This window comes from Mustela nivalis (genome assembly GCF_964662115.1).
Source record: "Mustela nivalis genome assembly, chromosome: 17".
NCBI lineage: Eukaryota > Metazoa > Chordata > Mammalia > Carnivora > Mustelidae > Mustela > Mustela nivalis.
The window spans coordinates 59,666,724-59,684,373 of NC_139036.1; the positions used below are offsets into that span (position 1 = coordinate 59,666,724).

At 59.7% G+C, this 17,650-nt stretch overlaps 1 protein-coding gene and 1 long non-coding RNA gene across 5 annotated transcripts in view; one reads left to right on the plus strand and one right to left on the minus strand.

The window, feature by feature from the left end:
- RBFOX3 (RNA binding fox-1 homolog 3) overlaps window positions 1-17,650 on the minus strand; it is a 389,725-nt gene that overhangs the window by 263,902 nt on the left and 108,173 nt on the right. The window lies entirely within an intron of this gene.
- On the plus strand, window positions 578-3,714 carry LOC309850732. The gene is made up of 3 exons (XR_014304424.1): window positions 578-982; window positions 2,113-2,340; window positions 2,847-3,714. It is a non-coding gene; the product is annotated as an uncharacterized lncRNA (long non-coding RNA).

Genomic DNA, 17,650 nt, shown 5'->3' on the forward strand with positions numbered 1-17,650 from the left:
GGCTCTGATGGGGCCGAGATGAGCTGGTTATTTTATGGAGGGGGAGCGCGGCTGAACCGGCAGCCTCCCCCACCCCCCTCGCAGTAGACACCCCCCCTCTGGCCCCTGGGCCCCCGCCCCCTCCTGGCTCCCATGCAGTGGATATTGTTTAAGTAAGATAGAGTGGAATCGCTCTAGTGTGTCATTGATTTTTAATAAAAACAGGTAACATGCTGCAAATCTGACGGTTATTTCATTTCTGCTCTGCTTTGCCCAGATGTCCAGTAACTTCCCCCAAGGGCTCCATCCAATGGGCAGGGGCGGGCCTGGTTCTGTGAGCGGTCCGGGAGGTCTGCACTCCCCTCCCTCTTAAACAGACGTGCACGCTCAAACACACAGTGTACCCGCGCGAACAAGCACACGGGTGTGAGCACACACCCACACACCCACATTGCTCTCAGCACACCACATGCACATGCGTGTGCTTTCATGCACATGTATGTGAGCCCACGCATGCGGGTATGTACATGCAGACACACACGCGCACCTGTACATGCACACACGCGCGTGCGTGTGCCTGCCTGGCCAGCGAGGAGGGACAGACCAAGCCTGCGCTCTCCTTCCAACCCAGCTCTTCAGTCTGCGGTGACCTTGAGCCTGGCATGCATGAGGCGGACGTCCGGGAGCAAAGGCACGGACGCGGGGCGGGAAAGCTGGAGCAGCGGCAGAGGAGGACAAAGGGAAGGGCTGAGGGGACCGGGGGGTGCGTCCCCGTTACGTCGTGAGGAGCCTAAGCCTCGCACACCCCAGACAGAAGTTCTCCCAGAACCGGGCAATACCACCCGCCGGCCGTAGCCAGGCCTCCCGGGGCGTCTCCGTCGGCCTCCCCGGGGTCTCGGAAGGAAGCGGAGGCTCTGCCCAGTTCACGGTGGGAGCAAGGCGCGCTGTTCGCCGGTGACCTCGAGCTCACAGCATCGGTCCGCAGGAATACCAGCGGCTGAGGGTAAGTAAGCCTGCGCTGCCGGGCCTTACCGACATTCCCCAAGCACTTCCACAAGGGGTCCCTCCTTTGTGTCCTATTTCCTGTCCCCTGTAGCTCCAGAAAGGGAGGAGCCACATGGTCTCCATCTCATCAACAAGGGACCTGCAAGGTGGGGGACTCACTCAGGGCACATGGGCCTGGGCAGACCCTACTTCCAGCCTGAGCTCCCTGCCAGCTGGGCCCTGTTGGCCACACCTGGATCTTTCCTCCTGGGCTCTCCGGGGTCAGCAGTGGTGGGTGAGGTGGGGGGCGGCCTCGGTGACGCCATCCTTTCACTCCATCAGGGCAGCTCTATCCTCATACTCTGGTCACTGGCCTTCCCCAATGGACGTCACTTCTGACCGTGGAATCCGTAGCTAAGATCCATGGACCACATCCCCCCTGCCCCCATCCGCTGACACAGCATGGCCAGGAGCCTGGTCTCTGCCCAGCTGCTCTGCTCTCCCCAGCACCCCCACTGTTGGAGCCTCTTCACCCTGATCCCCGTCCCTGTGGACAATGGCAGCAGGGCCTCCACTGCCCGCGTCCGGCTCCCTGCTTCTGTTCACCGCCTGCCTTCAGCCAAGTGTCTTCTCCCTCGAAGCCTCCTGCTCTCCCCTCACCCACAAGAAGGGCCTTCAAACCTCTACTCAGGCCCAGGCCCTGCCAGGTGAGCTGAGACCAGATTCACAGTGTCCATGCTGAGCCGCAGCTGGGTCACGGGCTGGGAATGTCCCCACAGCTGGCTACAGCCCGAGGGGCAGCTGCTTGGCAGGTCACACACCCCAGGGACACAGAGGGGCAGATGGGGCCAGGAAGCCAGAAAAGGATGTCAGAGGAAGGACTGTGGGGGGAGAGAGATGGTCTGGGCAGAAGCTCCAGGGATGGGAGGCAGAGTGGCACCTATGGGAGCAGGGCGTGGGGAGCGCTGAGCGGGGCTTCAGACAGCGCACCTGCCTCAGGCGCAAGCCCAGTGCTTGGGGGTCGTGTCCCTCTCAGAGCCTTCCAGTCTGTCCTGGGTCAGGAGTATCCCCCCAGAGTTCACATCCGCTGGAAACTCAGAATGTGACCTTATCTGGATAAACGTTCGTTGCATATGTAATTAAAATAAGGGTGGAGACGAACTCTCCTGGCTGGCGGCACCTACCTTCTAAGCAACATAGGAAAAAGACTGCGTGAAGGCTGCCGCAGAGATGGGAGTGATGTTTCTACCCACCAAAGACCTCCAGCAGCCACCAGAAACAGGGACAGAGGCACACTCTCCCTTGGAGCCTGCAGAAGGAGCCCAGCCAGCGTGCACACCTCGAATGCAGACGTGGGGCCTGCACAACTGGGCGAGTGTAGGCTTCTGTTGCTTGTGATTTCTGACCTACAGCAGCCCCAGGAACCCCCAGCGTCCTTATCTGAGAACTGAGGGCTGGAGCAGCACAGGCCTTAGGGGTGATACGAGTTCAGCAGCCCGGGTTGGCGGGGCGGAGGGGAGGGGCAGGGGGAGCAGGCACGGGAGGAGCGGAGGAGAGCAGATGTAGGAGAGCGTTCAACAGTGAAAAGCATCTGGTAAGTACTCCAAATGGCACTGGCTGCTGTTTTTAATATTTCATAGCAAAAGGCAGACTTAAAGCACAAAACCAAAGGCAGGGCCTTCGGAACTCAGAGCGAGGTGGGGACAGGGCCACAGAACAGCAAGCTGGCTGACAAGAGGGGGGATGGGAACTAATGCAGGACAGTGGGTGGAGGGAGGGCAGCCATGCAGGAGAGGGGAAGGGAGATTTGAGTCCCATCAACCCTGGTTCCGGGAGGCCAGGACCAGAGGGTTTCCTTTCCAAGTAAAAAGCAGGATTCGCAGGGCTCCATGCGCTGCCTTGCGGCCCAAGGGCCAGAAAGCCACAAAGGAAGATCTCACCGACATGGTCCCAAAGATCTCTCGTCTCAGCAGCCCCTGGATCCCTCAAAGCAGGGCAGGGACAGGCATCCTGGCATTCGGGGTCTGGACCTGCTCCTCAGAGACCACAGGCCTGGGCACACACCCTCCGGAGAGAACCACCGACTGGGGGTGGTTAACACCTAACCCCACTGGGCCCCAGCCTCCCGGGGCCTCTGCTGCCCTCCACTCTGTGCTGACCCAATAAGCCCTTGGGCCGGACACCTTGGGGCTCGGCAGCCAGGCCAAAGCTGGGTGTGCATGTGTGCGTGGGTGTGCGTGGGTGTGCCTGCCCAACACACTTCTCCACCCTCACTCATACTCACGCGGGCACTGCGAAAGTTAATAAAGGGACACTTCCGCTGGCAGGAAGTCAGGTGGCAGGGGAAGCTCACTGCCTATCGCTTGGAGTTAAATGCTGACCCAAGAGGGAGAGATGGAGAACCTTGCAAGTGGATAGACCCACAGGAGGGAGGAAGGTTTCCTCCTGCCGTAGCAACAGCCCAGCCAATGAGAGACTGTCACAGCCCAGCCAATGAGAGACTGTCACAGCCCAGCCAATGAGACGCCCCCGTACTTCCATTCCCCAGTGTACTCCAATGGACTTGCTGTTTACAACAGCCTTCCCAGCAGCCCCTTTGCTCTATAAAAGAGCCCACTTCCGTGGTTCTGCAGACCTGCCTCTGGTTCTGCGGTGGCTTCCGTGTCTCCAGATACAATTCTCTGCTCTTGCAGAATAAACCCATTTCCGCTGGTAAAATGACAGGTTTTATTTTTCAGTGTCGCCTTCACAGGCAGGCACACAGCTGGCTCCGTAGGCCTGACCACCAGCCCCAGCCCCCTCGCCGGCAGACCCTGCTCGGTGAGCGTCTGTGGCGCTCCCGTGGCCCCCACCTGCCCCGAGTTCAAGGCCACGGACCGGAGCACCACCGAGAAGGCCCCTGGGCCCTGCAAGGCCGGGCCCAGGGGTGACCTGCCAGGGCAGTGGCCACAGGGGCAGACCCACCCGCCGCAGGCGACAGGAGCCCTAGAATGACAGCAGCAGGAACAGAAGCACAGATCCCTCGTCCACTCCTGGCCAGGACGACTGTGAGCACTACATAGGCCCTAACCGCTAGCCTTCACAGCCTCCCTCTGTGACCCGCGATGGGCTCTTACTTCCCCCTGCCCTAGAGGAGGAGCCCTGGGCAAGGTGGTGGGGTCTGGGCTGGGGGGTGGGCCCCGTTCTGCCACCTGCAGTGCCATCACATGCACGGACCAAGGAGCACATCACTGTGGACACAGACAACAGGAGCACGGGGAAGGGGAGCAGCAGGCTGCACACCAGCCCTGTCTCAGGCTTGTCTGGCGGAGTTCGGGCTGAACGCCAGGGGCTCGTGGATTCCTGGGTCCTCGCAGAGGGACAGGGTTGGGGCCAGCCAGGACATGCCCACCCTGTCACCTCCCCCACTGCCTGTGAGTCATCCCGCTCCACTGAGCCATCTTGTCTAGTTCAGACCTCTTCACAGGATCTGAGCTCAACAAGGCCAGAGGGTGGCTGGGCATGTGTCACCAGCTCCAAACTCACTTCCCTTGTGACAAGAACCTACACCCACGGAACTGTGCGGCTGAGTACACCCTGCCTCCCCCCGCCCCCGCCATGATGTCCTGGCCAGCACTGGCCCCACATGTGCTGTCCCCCTGAGCAGCACAACCAAAGCCCATGTGCCCAGCCCCCTTCCTACCTCCCCACAGGCGCCCAGGGCTACCTGGGACTCACCACTGCGTCCTCATGTGCCTGCCTCCCTTCCAGCACTGCCCGCACTGCCCTACACAAGGCCCGTGTCTGGGTTTATATTTGAGGAGCTTGTATCTGCTCTCAAACCAATAGTATCTACAGATACTGCGGAATATCCAAAATACGTAAAGGATGTTTCCATCACTCGGAAAGAAATCTTGCACTTGTTCCCAGTCCCGCCCCGCTCCCCATCCCTACCAGTGGCCGACAGCCACCATTTGCTGTCCCCAGACACGCCTTTCTGGACATTTCATGCTAGTGGAACCTACAACACGTGGACTTCCTCGCCGGGCTGCCCTCACGGCGTGTAACCTCCTTAAGGTTCATCTGTGTTGTACCTGGTGTCAGAGCCTTTTGAAGGCTGCATACTAGTCCGCTGGATGGAGAAGCCATGCTTTGTTTATCTGTTCATCCGTGCACAGACACTGGACGGTTGTCACCTTCTGGTGACTGTGAGTGGCGCTGCTGTGAACGTTCGTTCACAGGTTGTTCTGTGTGGGTGCATTTCCACGGGGTTCGGGTCTATGAGGGAGCATATTTTCTTGTAAAAAGGTCCCAGTGTCCTGAGAGAAAGTCGAAGAAGCTGAGTAGATCCTGGAGCAAAGGATCCCAGATGTGTTTTCCAAGCGGCGTCAGCCTTGGTGCAGACTCACTGACTCACTTCTCTGCTGACCGCCCCACCCACCACCTGGGAGGGCTGCCTCTGCTTCCCCAGCACACGGCCCATGCAGACTGGTTCCCAGAGCTCAACATCATCACCGACAGCCCGCCTGTCGGGACCAGCCTTCCCCACCCCCTCCCACCCCGCAATCTCCCTCCCCATGCGCTCCAGCTTGGGGCCCACAAGGAACGCTCCCCCGGCACAGCTCATCCTGCCTTCACGGATGCACAGCTTGGGTCTCAGCAAAGTCCTGGGAGGGCAGCCTGGATGCTGTCCACGCACGGCGCATTCCAGAGCAGCCCCGCCCCCAGGGGACGCCTGGAGACACTTCAGGTGGTTGTGATGGGGGAGAGAACCTGCGACCAGCGGGTAGATGCCAGGGCTGCTGCTGAACATGCTCCAATAACAGGACCGCTCCCACACAGACCTCTCTGCTCCAACCATCAACAGGGCTCAGGTTGAGGAATCCTGACCTTGGAGGGAAGTACCACAGGTGATTGCTCCTACATGTCCCTGAATGCTGGCCAGCTGAGCAGAGAGCACTCTCACTCACCAGAAGCCTGAAGGGCCAGCTCAGCACTGCCTCATCTGTCCTAGTACTTCCAGGACACAGAATGCCATACTTCCCAGAAAGTTCCAGAAGCTTCTCTCCCAGCTTCATGCCCGGGACAGGTTTCCCTGTTTTCTCTCCTGGCAGCAGAATGGCAGATCCCTGGTCAGGAGCCATGGGGGCCGGGAGGAGGTGCTGTTGCACCCCAGTATTCCACCCATCTCACCCCACCCCTAGGACCCAAGGCCAACGCTCCCCTGTGAGGACTGGGACACGGTGGCCTCCCCTTCAGACACCTCCCTTCCACCTCGACATTATCCCAAACCAGCTTCGATGTGTAGTCACTGCCTCCCGAGTGTGAGGCAATAGAGTGAGTTTGTTAGCAGTCAACACTTAGAACCCAGCTCGATTTGGGGAGCTGTTCTCGGGGTGCCATAGTCTCCCCGGGCCTCTCCAATTGGGTGCGGCTCCAGCCTCGGGTCACATCGGAGAGGCCCTTGGGTGAGTTCCAGGGCTGGAGCTCCAAGCCGCAGGGAACTCAAACTTCCAGCCTCATCCTGCCACGTGGCCGTACAAACATCCCACAGATTCTACCCCCGCTCTGCCGGCGGCTGTGTTCACAGAGGTCACACGGGCACCGCTCTGCCGGCGGCTGTATTCACAGAGGTCACACGGGCACCGCTCGTCCTCCCGTCCACTGGGCAGAGCACGGGCTGATGCCCACCTCCACTGCACGGAAGAACCAACTGAGGTGCAGGGAAGTTGACTGCGTGAGGGAGGGGAGAGGGATTCAGTACTGGACTGGGTGCCCCAAGCCTGGCTTAGCCACCCCCCTGGCTCCCCCGCCTCTGAAGTGCAAGGATTTTCCTATAGGCAGTGGGGAGGCGGCTGGAGGGCTTCCCTCTGCTCTGTGCTGTGCTGCCCACATGAGCACCACTTGGCACCGGTGGCATGAGCCCTACCACGGGTCAGCTGCAGCAGCAGAAGGGCAGGAGTGCAGGGATGGGGTCACAGTGGGACAGAGGGACCTAGACCAGAGCTTTTGGACACTGCAGTGGGTTGAATTATGTCCCCCAGAAGGGTATGTCCAGTCCAGGTTTACCCCTGGACTCTTAGACTGTAACCTCATTTTGGAATAAGGGTCTAGAGTGGCCTGAAATCCAATGACCAGCATCTTTAGAAGAAACAGTAGAGCAAGACACACAGAGAAGGCCACATGACAATGGAGGGGCATGGCCACAAGCCAAGGGGGGGCCTGGGCTTCCAGAAGCAAGGAGGCAGGAAGGATCCTCCCACAAACCTTCAGGCACCTTGAATCTCAGACTTCTGGCCTCCAGTGCTGTGAGAGACTCCATGCAGCCCCAGGACACTTGCACAGACCTATTTGAGGATTAGGGCGCAGTGCTTCCCCTTGAAGCTGTTCCCAGAGCAAGGTCAGTGCGTGAACCTGGTCTTGCCAAGCCCACCCTCCCCAGCTGCTTGGCAGACCTCCTTGCCTAAGGGAGAGCATCTGCCAAGATGCCCTCATGGAGGCTCTGAGACAGGACAGAAGCCCCTCATGATGGTGCTGGCAGCCATGCTCCCACTGTGGCCACTATCGTGTCTGCCAGCCACTGGGGGAGGCTGCTCTGCTGGACGATGCGGGGTGTCGCTCAGAAGCCCAGGTCCCTCTCCCAGACTTCCCAGCGAGTGGGGAGAACAAACAAGACTTCCCCACTCTGGTGCCGTGCTGGCAGGGGGTGGGGGCCGGATCTGCTTCTGACACCGTGCTTCCTTTGGCTTCCATGAAGAAAATTAACATTTAATTACAGTCGGAGCAGAACAGAGCACCTCCCGGAGAAGGCGGTGGGAACGTGTCACCCGCCGCCCGTCTCCCTCCCCCATCCACAAGGCTCCTCCCCTGAGCAGCCCGCCCTGGGCCCTCCTCTCCCAGTGCCCTGGTACCCCAACACTTCCTTCACGGGCGTCAGCAAGAACTTCCCGAGCCCTCGGCAATCTCCCCCCTGCCGTCACTCCAGCCCGATTTATGACACAGAACCATTCTGAAGCTTCCGACCTTTTCCATCCAGAGATATTTCGAAATTTTGCATAATTGCCAATTAAGATCATTTTCATCATTCAATTATGGGTGAATATTCCTATGTACTTACTGGAAATGTGCACACGCGGACACACGCTGGATGTGGCCAGCACAGACCCTACGGAGCATCTCCCTTGGCGGACACCCGAGGATAGCGGCCCCAGCCCAGCGATGGCCCATGCCCCGCACGCACGCACAGCGGCAACCCAGTGTGGCCAAGCAGGGGTGGGCTCAGCCCACTGAAGCCCCGATGGGCCCCTCCACCCCTGCCGCTCTTGGGCAGGGTCAGCACCTCCCTGTTACCCAGCCAGCCCACCTGTTAATTAGTCACTCATTAGGCTAATCACAGCTATCTCGCCTCCCGCTGTGGGGGAGACATTAGCACGGTGGACACCGGCCCCAAATGCACATAACAGGTCTTCAGGAGGCAGGAGAGAAGCCCGCGCTGGATGTTCGTGCAAGCTGTGTGCCCCTCTCAGGAACGCAGAGGGCACATGTGCGGGGACACTCGAAAGCCCGCCGGGGTGTGCAGACGCTGTGCATCATGCTGTCCCAGAGGGCAGGGCTAGCAAAGAGGCTGGTCCCACTTCAATCCTGACCAGGTCACTTCCCAGGCGGAGACCAGAGACCTGGGCCTGGAACGGGAGGACGAAGGGGGACCGCAGAGCAGCTCCCTCGGCACGGGGAGAGGCGGTGCCAGGCTGCCAGAGCAGATGCGCCCACGGGAGCATATGGGGATGTGGATGCTCGGATGGTGGGTCCGGGAAGCCCCGGCCACCCCAAAACTCCCAGAGGAGCAGCAGGTCCATCTGAACCCACGGCTACAACCCAGGGGCGATGCAGATAGAGAACACGACCTGTGTCTGAGCAGAAGGCCACGGAGCTCGGGGAGCCCCGCCAGGGCAGATCCTAAGAAGGGAGAAAAAGCAAAACCCTTGCTAAAGAAACACATCTGAGCAGCGAAACCTCCCTTTAGGAAAACACCAGCCAGGCTTTGCTGCCTGAGGGCTGGCGGCTTTCAGCCAGAAGCTGGGACAGCACCCTCCTCTGAGGACAGATGACGCCCACCGGCCCCCAGCGCAGGGGGCCCCCGACTAAAACCAAAGCCATTGTCTTCCCCCCAGAAGTTTCTGCCCACAGACAGGCCACACCCCTCCTGCTGCCTGCCCGGCATCGCTAGGACTACTTGCTATGGAAATGCACCATTATTAGAGGCCGTAATGATGTTCAGGTGTCATTTACAAGAAATTGAATCTAAACACCTGGGTAGTAAATGAGAAAAAAAGGTATTAGGAAATTGGATTTTAAGTGTTTTATGCTAATTTATTCTGCTCAGCCATTAGAGTCAACCTGAAGCTGGGGGCCTGTCAGTGTGGTAACAATCGCAGGCAGAGACAGGCTGGGAAGAAGCTGTCACCTGTGTCGCACTCGGAGACCAGAAGACACGCACGCCAGCGATGCACCAGTGTCATCCTAGGGACGGGGTAAGCTGGCGCAGCATGGGTTCAAATCCTCCCGAAAGACGAACTTTTCACCTTGACCGCGACTCATGCATCCAACCCGAATCACGGGGTGAGACGAGCCCTAGGGCCAGAGGGAAACCATCCTCTAATGAGGACCCTGGTGGCTGTCGCAGGCAGTTACACAGGACTCGGGAGGCCTCCACGGGGCACCTGAGTTCACGTCCCTACTCTGCCGCTCGCTGGCCCGTGAGACCCTGGGCAAGCCGTCTGACCCCCCAGACCTTCCCTTCCACCGTCTGAAAGCCGGTGTGGAGCACGACCTGCACCACCTGACTGTCACGGGGACGACGAGATGGCGCGTGAAGCCTGGCTACAGTGCCTGACCCGAGGTAAGCGCCTCATAAAAGCAGCTCCTGGGAGGGGCCACCTTCCTCTGCGCCCAGAGGACCCCCATCCAGTAGGGCCGCGTCCTCCGCAGAGATCCCCTATGGCTCTTCTCTCAGGCCCACAGAGCTAAGAGGGCCTTCTGTCACGTCCCCGTGTACTGATGTGTGTGTGGACGCGTGTAGGCATATGCTAATGTGTACGTGGGGTCAGCTCCTGGGGGGAGGGGCAGAAGGTGCGTAGTTGGAGCCCCAGAGGAGGGTGAGGTGGAAGAAGCAAGAGAAGCAGGGAGACAGGACTGAAAGCTGGGCTTTCGGGAGGAAACAGGACACCAGGGTGTGAAGGGACACCTGAGGATGTGTGTCCCAGGAGGTGAGGACTGAACACCCCGACGGCACACGGATGGGCCACGGGCAGGGCCGCCGGGCCCACACACTGCCGCGGACTTCGCGGGAGGGGCACGTGCGGTCAGGGTGGAAGGAGGCACAGTGTGCACTGGGGCCTCTGCAGGGGAGGGCGGCGCGTCAGGCGAGGGGCCGGGACGACAGGTGGCTGCTGGGCACCGGACGTGGGCTGGAGCAGGTCCTGTGTGCTTGGAGGAGATGGTCCCCTGCCCCTCGCTGGGCCCGGGCATCCCCGCCCCCCGTGAGGCGTGCGGCAGTGAGCTCTCGCTTTACCTTCTGGGTCTATGCAGCGGGGGTGACGACGGGGCCGGCCTCAAGGGGCTGCCGAGGACCCCAGGGCGCTTCTGCAGTGCCCCCGCGCGCAGTCGGAGCAGGGCGTCACTTACCACAGCTCCGCACAGTGTGAAATGCCATGGCCGTGGGGGGTTCCAGCCCCGGAAGGCGGACTGGCTGTGGCCTGGCCCTGGGCCCTGGTGGCCATAGCCCAGGTCAGAGCGACACACAGAGAACAAGCCACACCTGGAGCGGTCTCGGGCGCACTCTGCCTCCTCTGGGACAGGGAGCTGTGGGGCCACCAACGGGAAGAAGCAGCGCTTGCATCTCAGCAGGACCACTCCCCTCGTCCCCGCATCCCCTGCTCCCAGGGCATCTTAGGCTCCTGCCTCTCTGGGGAAAGCCCAAGGGCAGCTGGCGGGGGACAGAGGGATTAAAAAGAGCTTGAGGACCAAGAGAGCCAGAGACTTCCACTACGCCCAGTGACGCTGGGGAGCCTGCAGCGGTGCTGAGGTCACAGACACAGGCTGGGACCCCGGAGCACTGCGGGAGTGTGCAGGGGTGCAGAAGCGTGCGGACGTGTGAATGTTGCGAAGACGTGTACACGTGTACAGATGCTGTGCAGACTTGGCAGGAGTATGTGGACGCATGTGGACGTGTGTAGGCATGTGCTAACATGTGGATGTGTGTGGACACCAGCAGAAATGTGCAGTTGGCCGGTGTGTGCAGATGTGTGCAGACATGTGCGGACACGTGCACGCCCCTGAGGCAGCAAAGCTCCAGAACTCCCCCACCTCCCGAGGCTGCGCCCCTCCACACTGGGACTTGGGCACAACTGTCACAGCCACAGGCACTGTCCTTCTGGAGCCTTGGGCTGCCCGGTGCCAGGACCAGAGCTCCCCAGGAGCCGAGATCTACCGTCCCTATTACACCTGCCTGTCCCCCATCCTGGAACACAGAGCAGCTTCGTCAGAAGGGGAGGGGTGCACTGAGGGCCTCCCACTGTGGCTGATGGAGACCAGGGACCCGACTCAGCTCCCAGGGGCTCGGGTCCACCATCCTGGAGGCCTGGGGTGGACAGCAGGCCATGTCGCCTGGGGAGCGGACGCCTGGCCCTGTGGATGCCGGCCGTCCGGGAAGGCATTTCTCAGCTGTCAGGTGTGCCCCCCACCAAGCTCACACCCCCAAGTCCCAGTGCACCCTCGGACCCTCTGACCCCTGCTCTGGGAGCATCAGCCCACCCCAGGAGGTGACACTGACTCACCCCAAGCCTGGGCTCATCGTTCTCCTGACCTACCCCTCCCATCTCCCACCTTGGCCTGGTTAGGACTCTGGAGTGGATGGGGATGAGCGGCCGGGGCGGGCCCGGACAGTCTGGCCGCGCGGTGACACATGTCAGTTTAGCATCGGACGCCCTCTCCTGCGGGGGTGTCTGGGGGACGGGGCATCTTCATACAGCTCACGAGGAGGGGGACAGCCCTTCTAAGCTCTATAGATGTCACACCGACTTCCAGAGACCCAGGGAGGCATCCAGCCGGGGCACGTGCCTGCCGGCTCCCTCAAGGGGCCTTTCTGGTTGTCCCAACACTTCCACCCGTTTATCCCGGGGAGGCGGCACCCACAGGCCCCCGGCACCCCCCGGAGCAGACACCATAGCAGACTCCAGGCCCCCGTATCTGGGGAGTCGGAGCGTCCTGTTACCCCAGGATGGCAGAGGCACAGGGCGGCAGGGAGCTCAGCGGGGCTCTGCCCCCCTCCCCTCCCCCACCCCAACCGCCAACAAGGTGGGCTAAACCAAGTCACTGCACACAGGGGTGGCAGGGCCAGTCCTCGGGTGGCCGAGTCCTGGGGTGGAGACCAGCAAGACACTAGTGAACGAATCAGGATTTCTGATGGGAGCGGCTTGATGCCCAATGTGACGGCCTCAGGAGGGTCTGGAGGTGAGGAGAAGGTGTGACCACTTGGGCCGATCCCTGAATGCACAGAGCGCTCATTGGGAGGGGAGGGTTATGGATTCCCTGGGACGTCACCCTCGCCAGGGCTCTGCTCTGCAATACCCCCACCCCACAGGGAGGGCCCCTGCCCCTCCCCCATCTCCCACTCGCATGGTCTCTGCAGGCCCCTTGGTGCCTCCATGCCTGCACCCAGGGTTCGGGGCCTCAGGACCTCTCCCACCACCTCCCACCCGCTCGACTCACTCAGGAGGCTCCTGAGGACAGTGGTGCAGGGTCCCAGAGCTCTGAATCTGGCTGTGGAAGGGGAGACGGGCTGGTATTCTTCCCTATCTTGTCTGGAGCAGGAAGGACACAGGGACAGCTGAAGGGGAGCGTCTGAGCATTAGGACGCTGCCTCCACCCACTCCTAATGCCAGACCCAGTGTCTCTCCAGGAAGCAGGAATCCTGGGGAACCCAGTGCAGTCAGAGCTTGGCGGGGGTGATGGCAGGAGGGTGCCCCACCTGAGAGGAAGGGTGCCAGGAGCAGGTGGGGCTCTGGGCAGGGAAATGCTGGGGGGGTCTGTTCTGCATCGCACAGACGCCGAGATTTCTGGGCCATCCCGACAATGGCCGCATTCCTGAAGTCTGGCAGGAAGACCCCCCCCAGCACTCAGCAGGTACCCGGATGCCTGTTCCTTAGAGGCGGGACCTCGAGATTCTGGTGGTGGGGTGGGGGCTTAAGGGTGAGGACTAGGGGATCGAGGGGTAGAGTTTGATTTCCTCATTTAACAAACACACTTTGAATGCTGGAACTTGCCCTAAAAACCGTGGTTTCTCGCAACGGCCAAGAGCCCCTCAACACCCAAACAGATGCACAGAACGTGTCACTTCATGCGGTGGAATACGGGTCTTCCTCAACTTACAATGGGCTACGTCTCACTAAACCCATCCCGAACTGAAGCTGTCCTAAGTCAAAAGTGCACTTAATGCACCGAACCACGGCCAGAGCCCAGCCGAGCCCAGCCCCACGTGTGCAGGGCACTCCCGCAGCCTACAGCCGGCCTGCACGAAGCCTCTCTTACCACAGAGCACTGACCACCTGGCACTTGGTGAACACTGCACAGAGCGTGACAAGCGGTGGCCATGTGGGGACGGGATGGCTGTCACCGTATGGGCTGGGTGACCCTGCTGATCGCAGGCTCACGGGGGGCTCTGCTCGCTGCCCAGCATCACGAGAGAGGGTCAGACCACGTATGGACACCAGCCCGGGAAAAGATCCACGTTCAGAATCGTGAGGAGGGTTTCTACTGAACATGTATCACTTTCACACCGTCGTCAAGTCGAAAACTCCGTACATCCGCCCATGGAAACCATCCGAACTGCTCAGTTACACCGAGAGAACAGCTGCTGACCCCCGCTCCGTCATTCCCCGACAGGCAGAGGCGGCCCGCTGACATGAAATATCCAGGATAGGTAAATCCACGAGACAGAGAGTATACGCATGTTTTCCCGCTCAGGGGCAAGGATGAGGAGTGGCTGCTGATGGCAGCGGTGGGGAGGGGGTCCTCACTATGGGATGACAAAAGCCTTCTGGAACCAGGTGGAGGTGACAGCCGCTCCATGAACACTGTCATTGCACTAAATGCCACTGAACTGTAAGCTCTGAAATGACAGATGGCTAACGTTATGTCAATTTTACCTCGGTTTGGAGATGTTGATGCCTCTGTCTCTCCTGCTCCCGCACAAGTCCAGAGCTTCACCTTCCCTGTCCCACCTCTGGCAACAGGTTCCCAAAAGGACACTGGTCTGTCCTCCGCCACATGACCACCATGGCCAGCTCCCCAGGAAGCACCCACATCAGGTCTAGCTGCCCCTGCCCCTGTAGGGCACCAGCACCACTGTTCTGGGGCCCCAGTCCCCCAACCTTACCTCCCACACTCTAACCCACCTTCCTCACCCTCTTAAAATGCTGCGTTCTTCCTTATCTCCATCCTTTTTGCTGTATGTACTTCTCTGTCCACCTCTTTCTCCCCAGAAAACTCCTATGCATCCTTCAAGACCCAATTCAAAAGCCCTTCCCCTGGGCCCCCAAAGCATCTGTTCTGCCGCAACATAGTTCTGCCCTCAGTGCAGAGGGCACTGTCTCTTCCATGAGAGAGCAAGCTCCTCAGGGCCAGAAACATCCTGTTCGTCTGGTGTCCCCAGGACCTTGCATGATGACTCATGCATCCTTTCACTCCACAAATACTGCCCAGGATTGGTGAAGAATGAATAAAGGAGGAAATCAGTGGAGAGGCTTCTCAGAAATTTAAAAATAGAAATACTGGAGGATACACTAACTCTCCCACTGGGTATTTACCCACAAGAACCTAAAACACTAATTCAAAAAGATACATGCACCTTAAGTTAATAGCGGTATTACTTACAACAGCCCAGATGTGGAAGCAGCCACATGTCCCCTGACAAATGATTGGAAAAAGACGATGTGGTTTCTCTACGTATAACGGAGTGCTGTTATGCAGTCATCACAAAGGATGAGGTCTTGTGGTCTATGACAGCGTGGATGGATCTAGAGAGCATTACACTAAGTGACGTCAGTCAGACGGAGAAAGACAGATACCATATGATCCCACTCAAACATGAAATCTACAAAACAAAGTAATCAAACAAACAAAAAGCAGAAACAGACCCACAGATGCAGAGAACAAACTGGGGGCTGCAGAGGGGAGACGGGACAGGCAGGACAGGTGCTGTCCGGCTTCACAATGTGTACATCCCCCCACCTCCCGGGGAGAGCCAGCAGTGCTGGCCAGGGGACACCGGAGAGGACAGCCCCCTCTCCAAACAGTTCCTCCTTCTCTGAACCCCTGTACCATTTCTAGGTGGAGCTTCACTGCTGAAGAACCACAGAATATGTGTGTGTCTGAGCCTCACAGCGTCAGCACACAGCCTGCGCGCTCCCACAAGTGTCACTTACTCCTGTGGCTTGAATGGCAACCCCCACCAAAACTCATGTGCATCCAGAACCTCAGAATGTGGCCCAATTTGGAAATAGGGTCTATGCCGACGTAACTGGCTATGGATCTTAAGATGCGAGCATCCCAGCTTTGGGCAGGCCCTGAATGCAGTGGCCTGTGTCTCTATGAGACAGTGGAGGGGAGACGCAGATGCAGAGACATGGGGAGTAGGCCACATAAAGACATGGAGGTAGAGATGGGAGGGGCGGAGCTGCACACCCAGGACCACCGGTAGCCCGCAGGCGCTGGGACAGAGGCCTGGAGCAGACTCTCCAGAAGGGGCCTCCAGGAGGAGCCAACCCTGCCAACCCCTTGACCTCAGACTTCCAGCCTCCACAACCATGAGGCCATAAATTTCGGTTCTGTTCAGCGCCCCAGACTGCGGTATTTGTTACGGTAACCCTAGGAAACCACTACATGTGCTAACGCTCCAGATAATTTGCCATGTTCAGCACCCGCCTCCTGTCTCTAGACTGTATGTTCTTATGAGGGCAGAGAGTTTTACCTCTTTATCCACCAACGGGTCCCAAACTCCCAGAGCAGCGCCCACCACGTAGCGACAGATCAGTAACAACAACGGATGAACGCTGGTAACATGGAGGCTCTGCTTCAGCCCGCTGGGCCCTGAGTCCCAGCTCTACCTTCTACTAGTCCTTGACTTCAGGCAAATCCCGAGACCTCTCTGAACCGCAGGTTCCTCTTCTGCGGGGTACAAGCAAGAACGGCCACTCCCTCGTGGTGCTGTTACCAGGCATAAATGCTGGTGAAGGCCTACAGCGTGCCTGGCACACGGGACGCCCTCAAATGTTAGGTGTCAGAAATGGAGTCACTCTAAAATAAATTAACAGTGCGTCCCGACAGAGGCAGTGATGTTTCCATTGGGGCCACGTCGGGGGACGTAGCGGTGAGGAAGGTTCCTCAGCCTCCGGTGGTGGCTAGCACAGCCCACAGCACAAAGAATATATCCTGTCCCCAGTGTCCACGGCACCAGGTAGAGATGCCCAGGCGTCAGGTCCACAGAGCAGAGCCAGCAGCGCACCGATACGCGGGGTACTCAGACACCGAGCAGTCCACGTGGGGGGCCGCATCTCTAAGGCAAGCCCAGGACCTGACACCATCTGCAAACCCCAGAGTTCCTGCAGCCCAGGAGTAGGGGTGGTCTGACCTGTCCATCCCCTAGAGGCACGCTACCCATGCCCACTTCACGCCACCACCCAGCCTCCATCCAAGGGTACCATCGGCCGCCCAGGGCCACCCCTTTAGATACAAACTCCTCCCCTCTCCAGTGCTGAGGCTCCGGCGGCCTCCAACTATGGGAAGTTTGTGTCTGCTCTGCTGGACCTGGACCAGGAGATCCAGATGGGGAGAGCAGACCCCCATTCCCACGTCCCCACCAAGGGGACGAGTCTATTTCCTCTCCTCCCGGAGCACGTCCAATGCGGCAGGCGCTTTGCCAGGGAAGCGTTAGCGATGGCCTGGAGAAGAAGGGACTGTTGGTGGCGGATGGGCACCCTGCTTGGTCCGCGGCTGGGGGAAGACACCCGCCAAGGCTGAGAACGGGTAGGAGAGCAGGAAATGAGCCCAGCCAAGCAGCGGACCTCAGCCCACAGAGGAGGCCGCTGGGCTGCTCGGGCCCCCAATTAAAGCCTGGTACATCTGTCGGGGCGGCCTGGGGACAGGCAACAGATTCCCCCGCAGACATCTGCCTCAGGAGGAGCTTGCTGGCTGCAGACTCGGGTGGGGGAGGCCACTGCAAGCTGCTGACTGCCGCCTGGGGGGGGGGGGGCGGGCGGGCGGGAGCCGGCTCTTTTTATAGCAAGCAAACAAACAAACTGTTTTGCTATAAGAAGCCAAAAAGGAAAAAGAAAGAAAGAAAGAGAATATGTCTCTGCTGGCTACTGGAAGAGTGGCAGGAACCATCTGGGTTGGCCGAGGGGAGAAGGCCAGGAGCCAGGCACGCTGCGGCCAGGGCCTGCCTTCCGGGGCCCCTCAGACAGCTGGGCACCAGGCTGGCCTGTGCCAGCCAGCTCCGGCCATGAGCCCGGCCCAAGGCCACGCAGTGTGTGACTCACCCGACTCCTCCCAGAAGCCCAGGGACACTTCCCCAGTTTCCCAGGGGGAGGGCTGGAGCCTCAGCCCACTCGTGAGGCCACCGGCCAGCGCGTGGGAGTACAGGGTGCGTCCC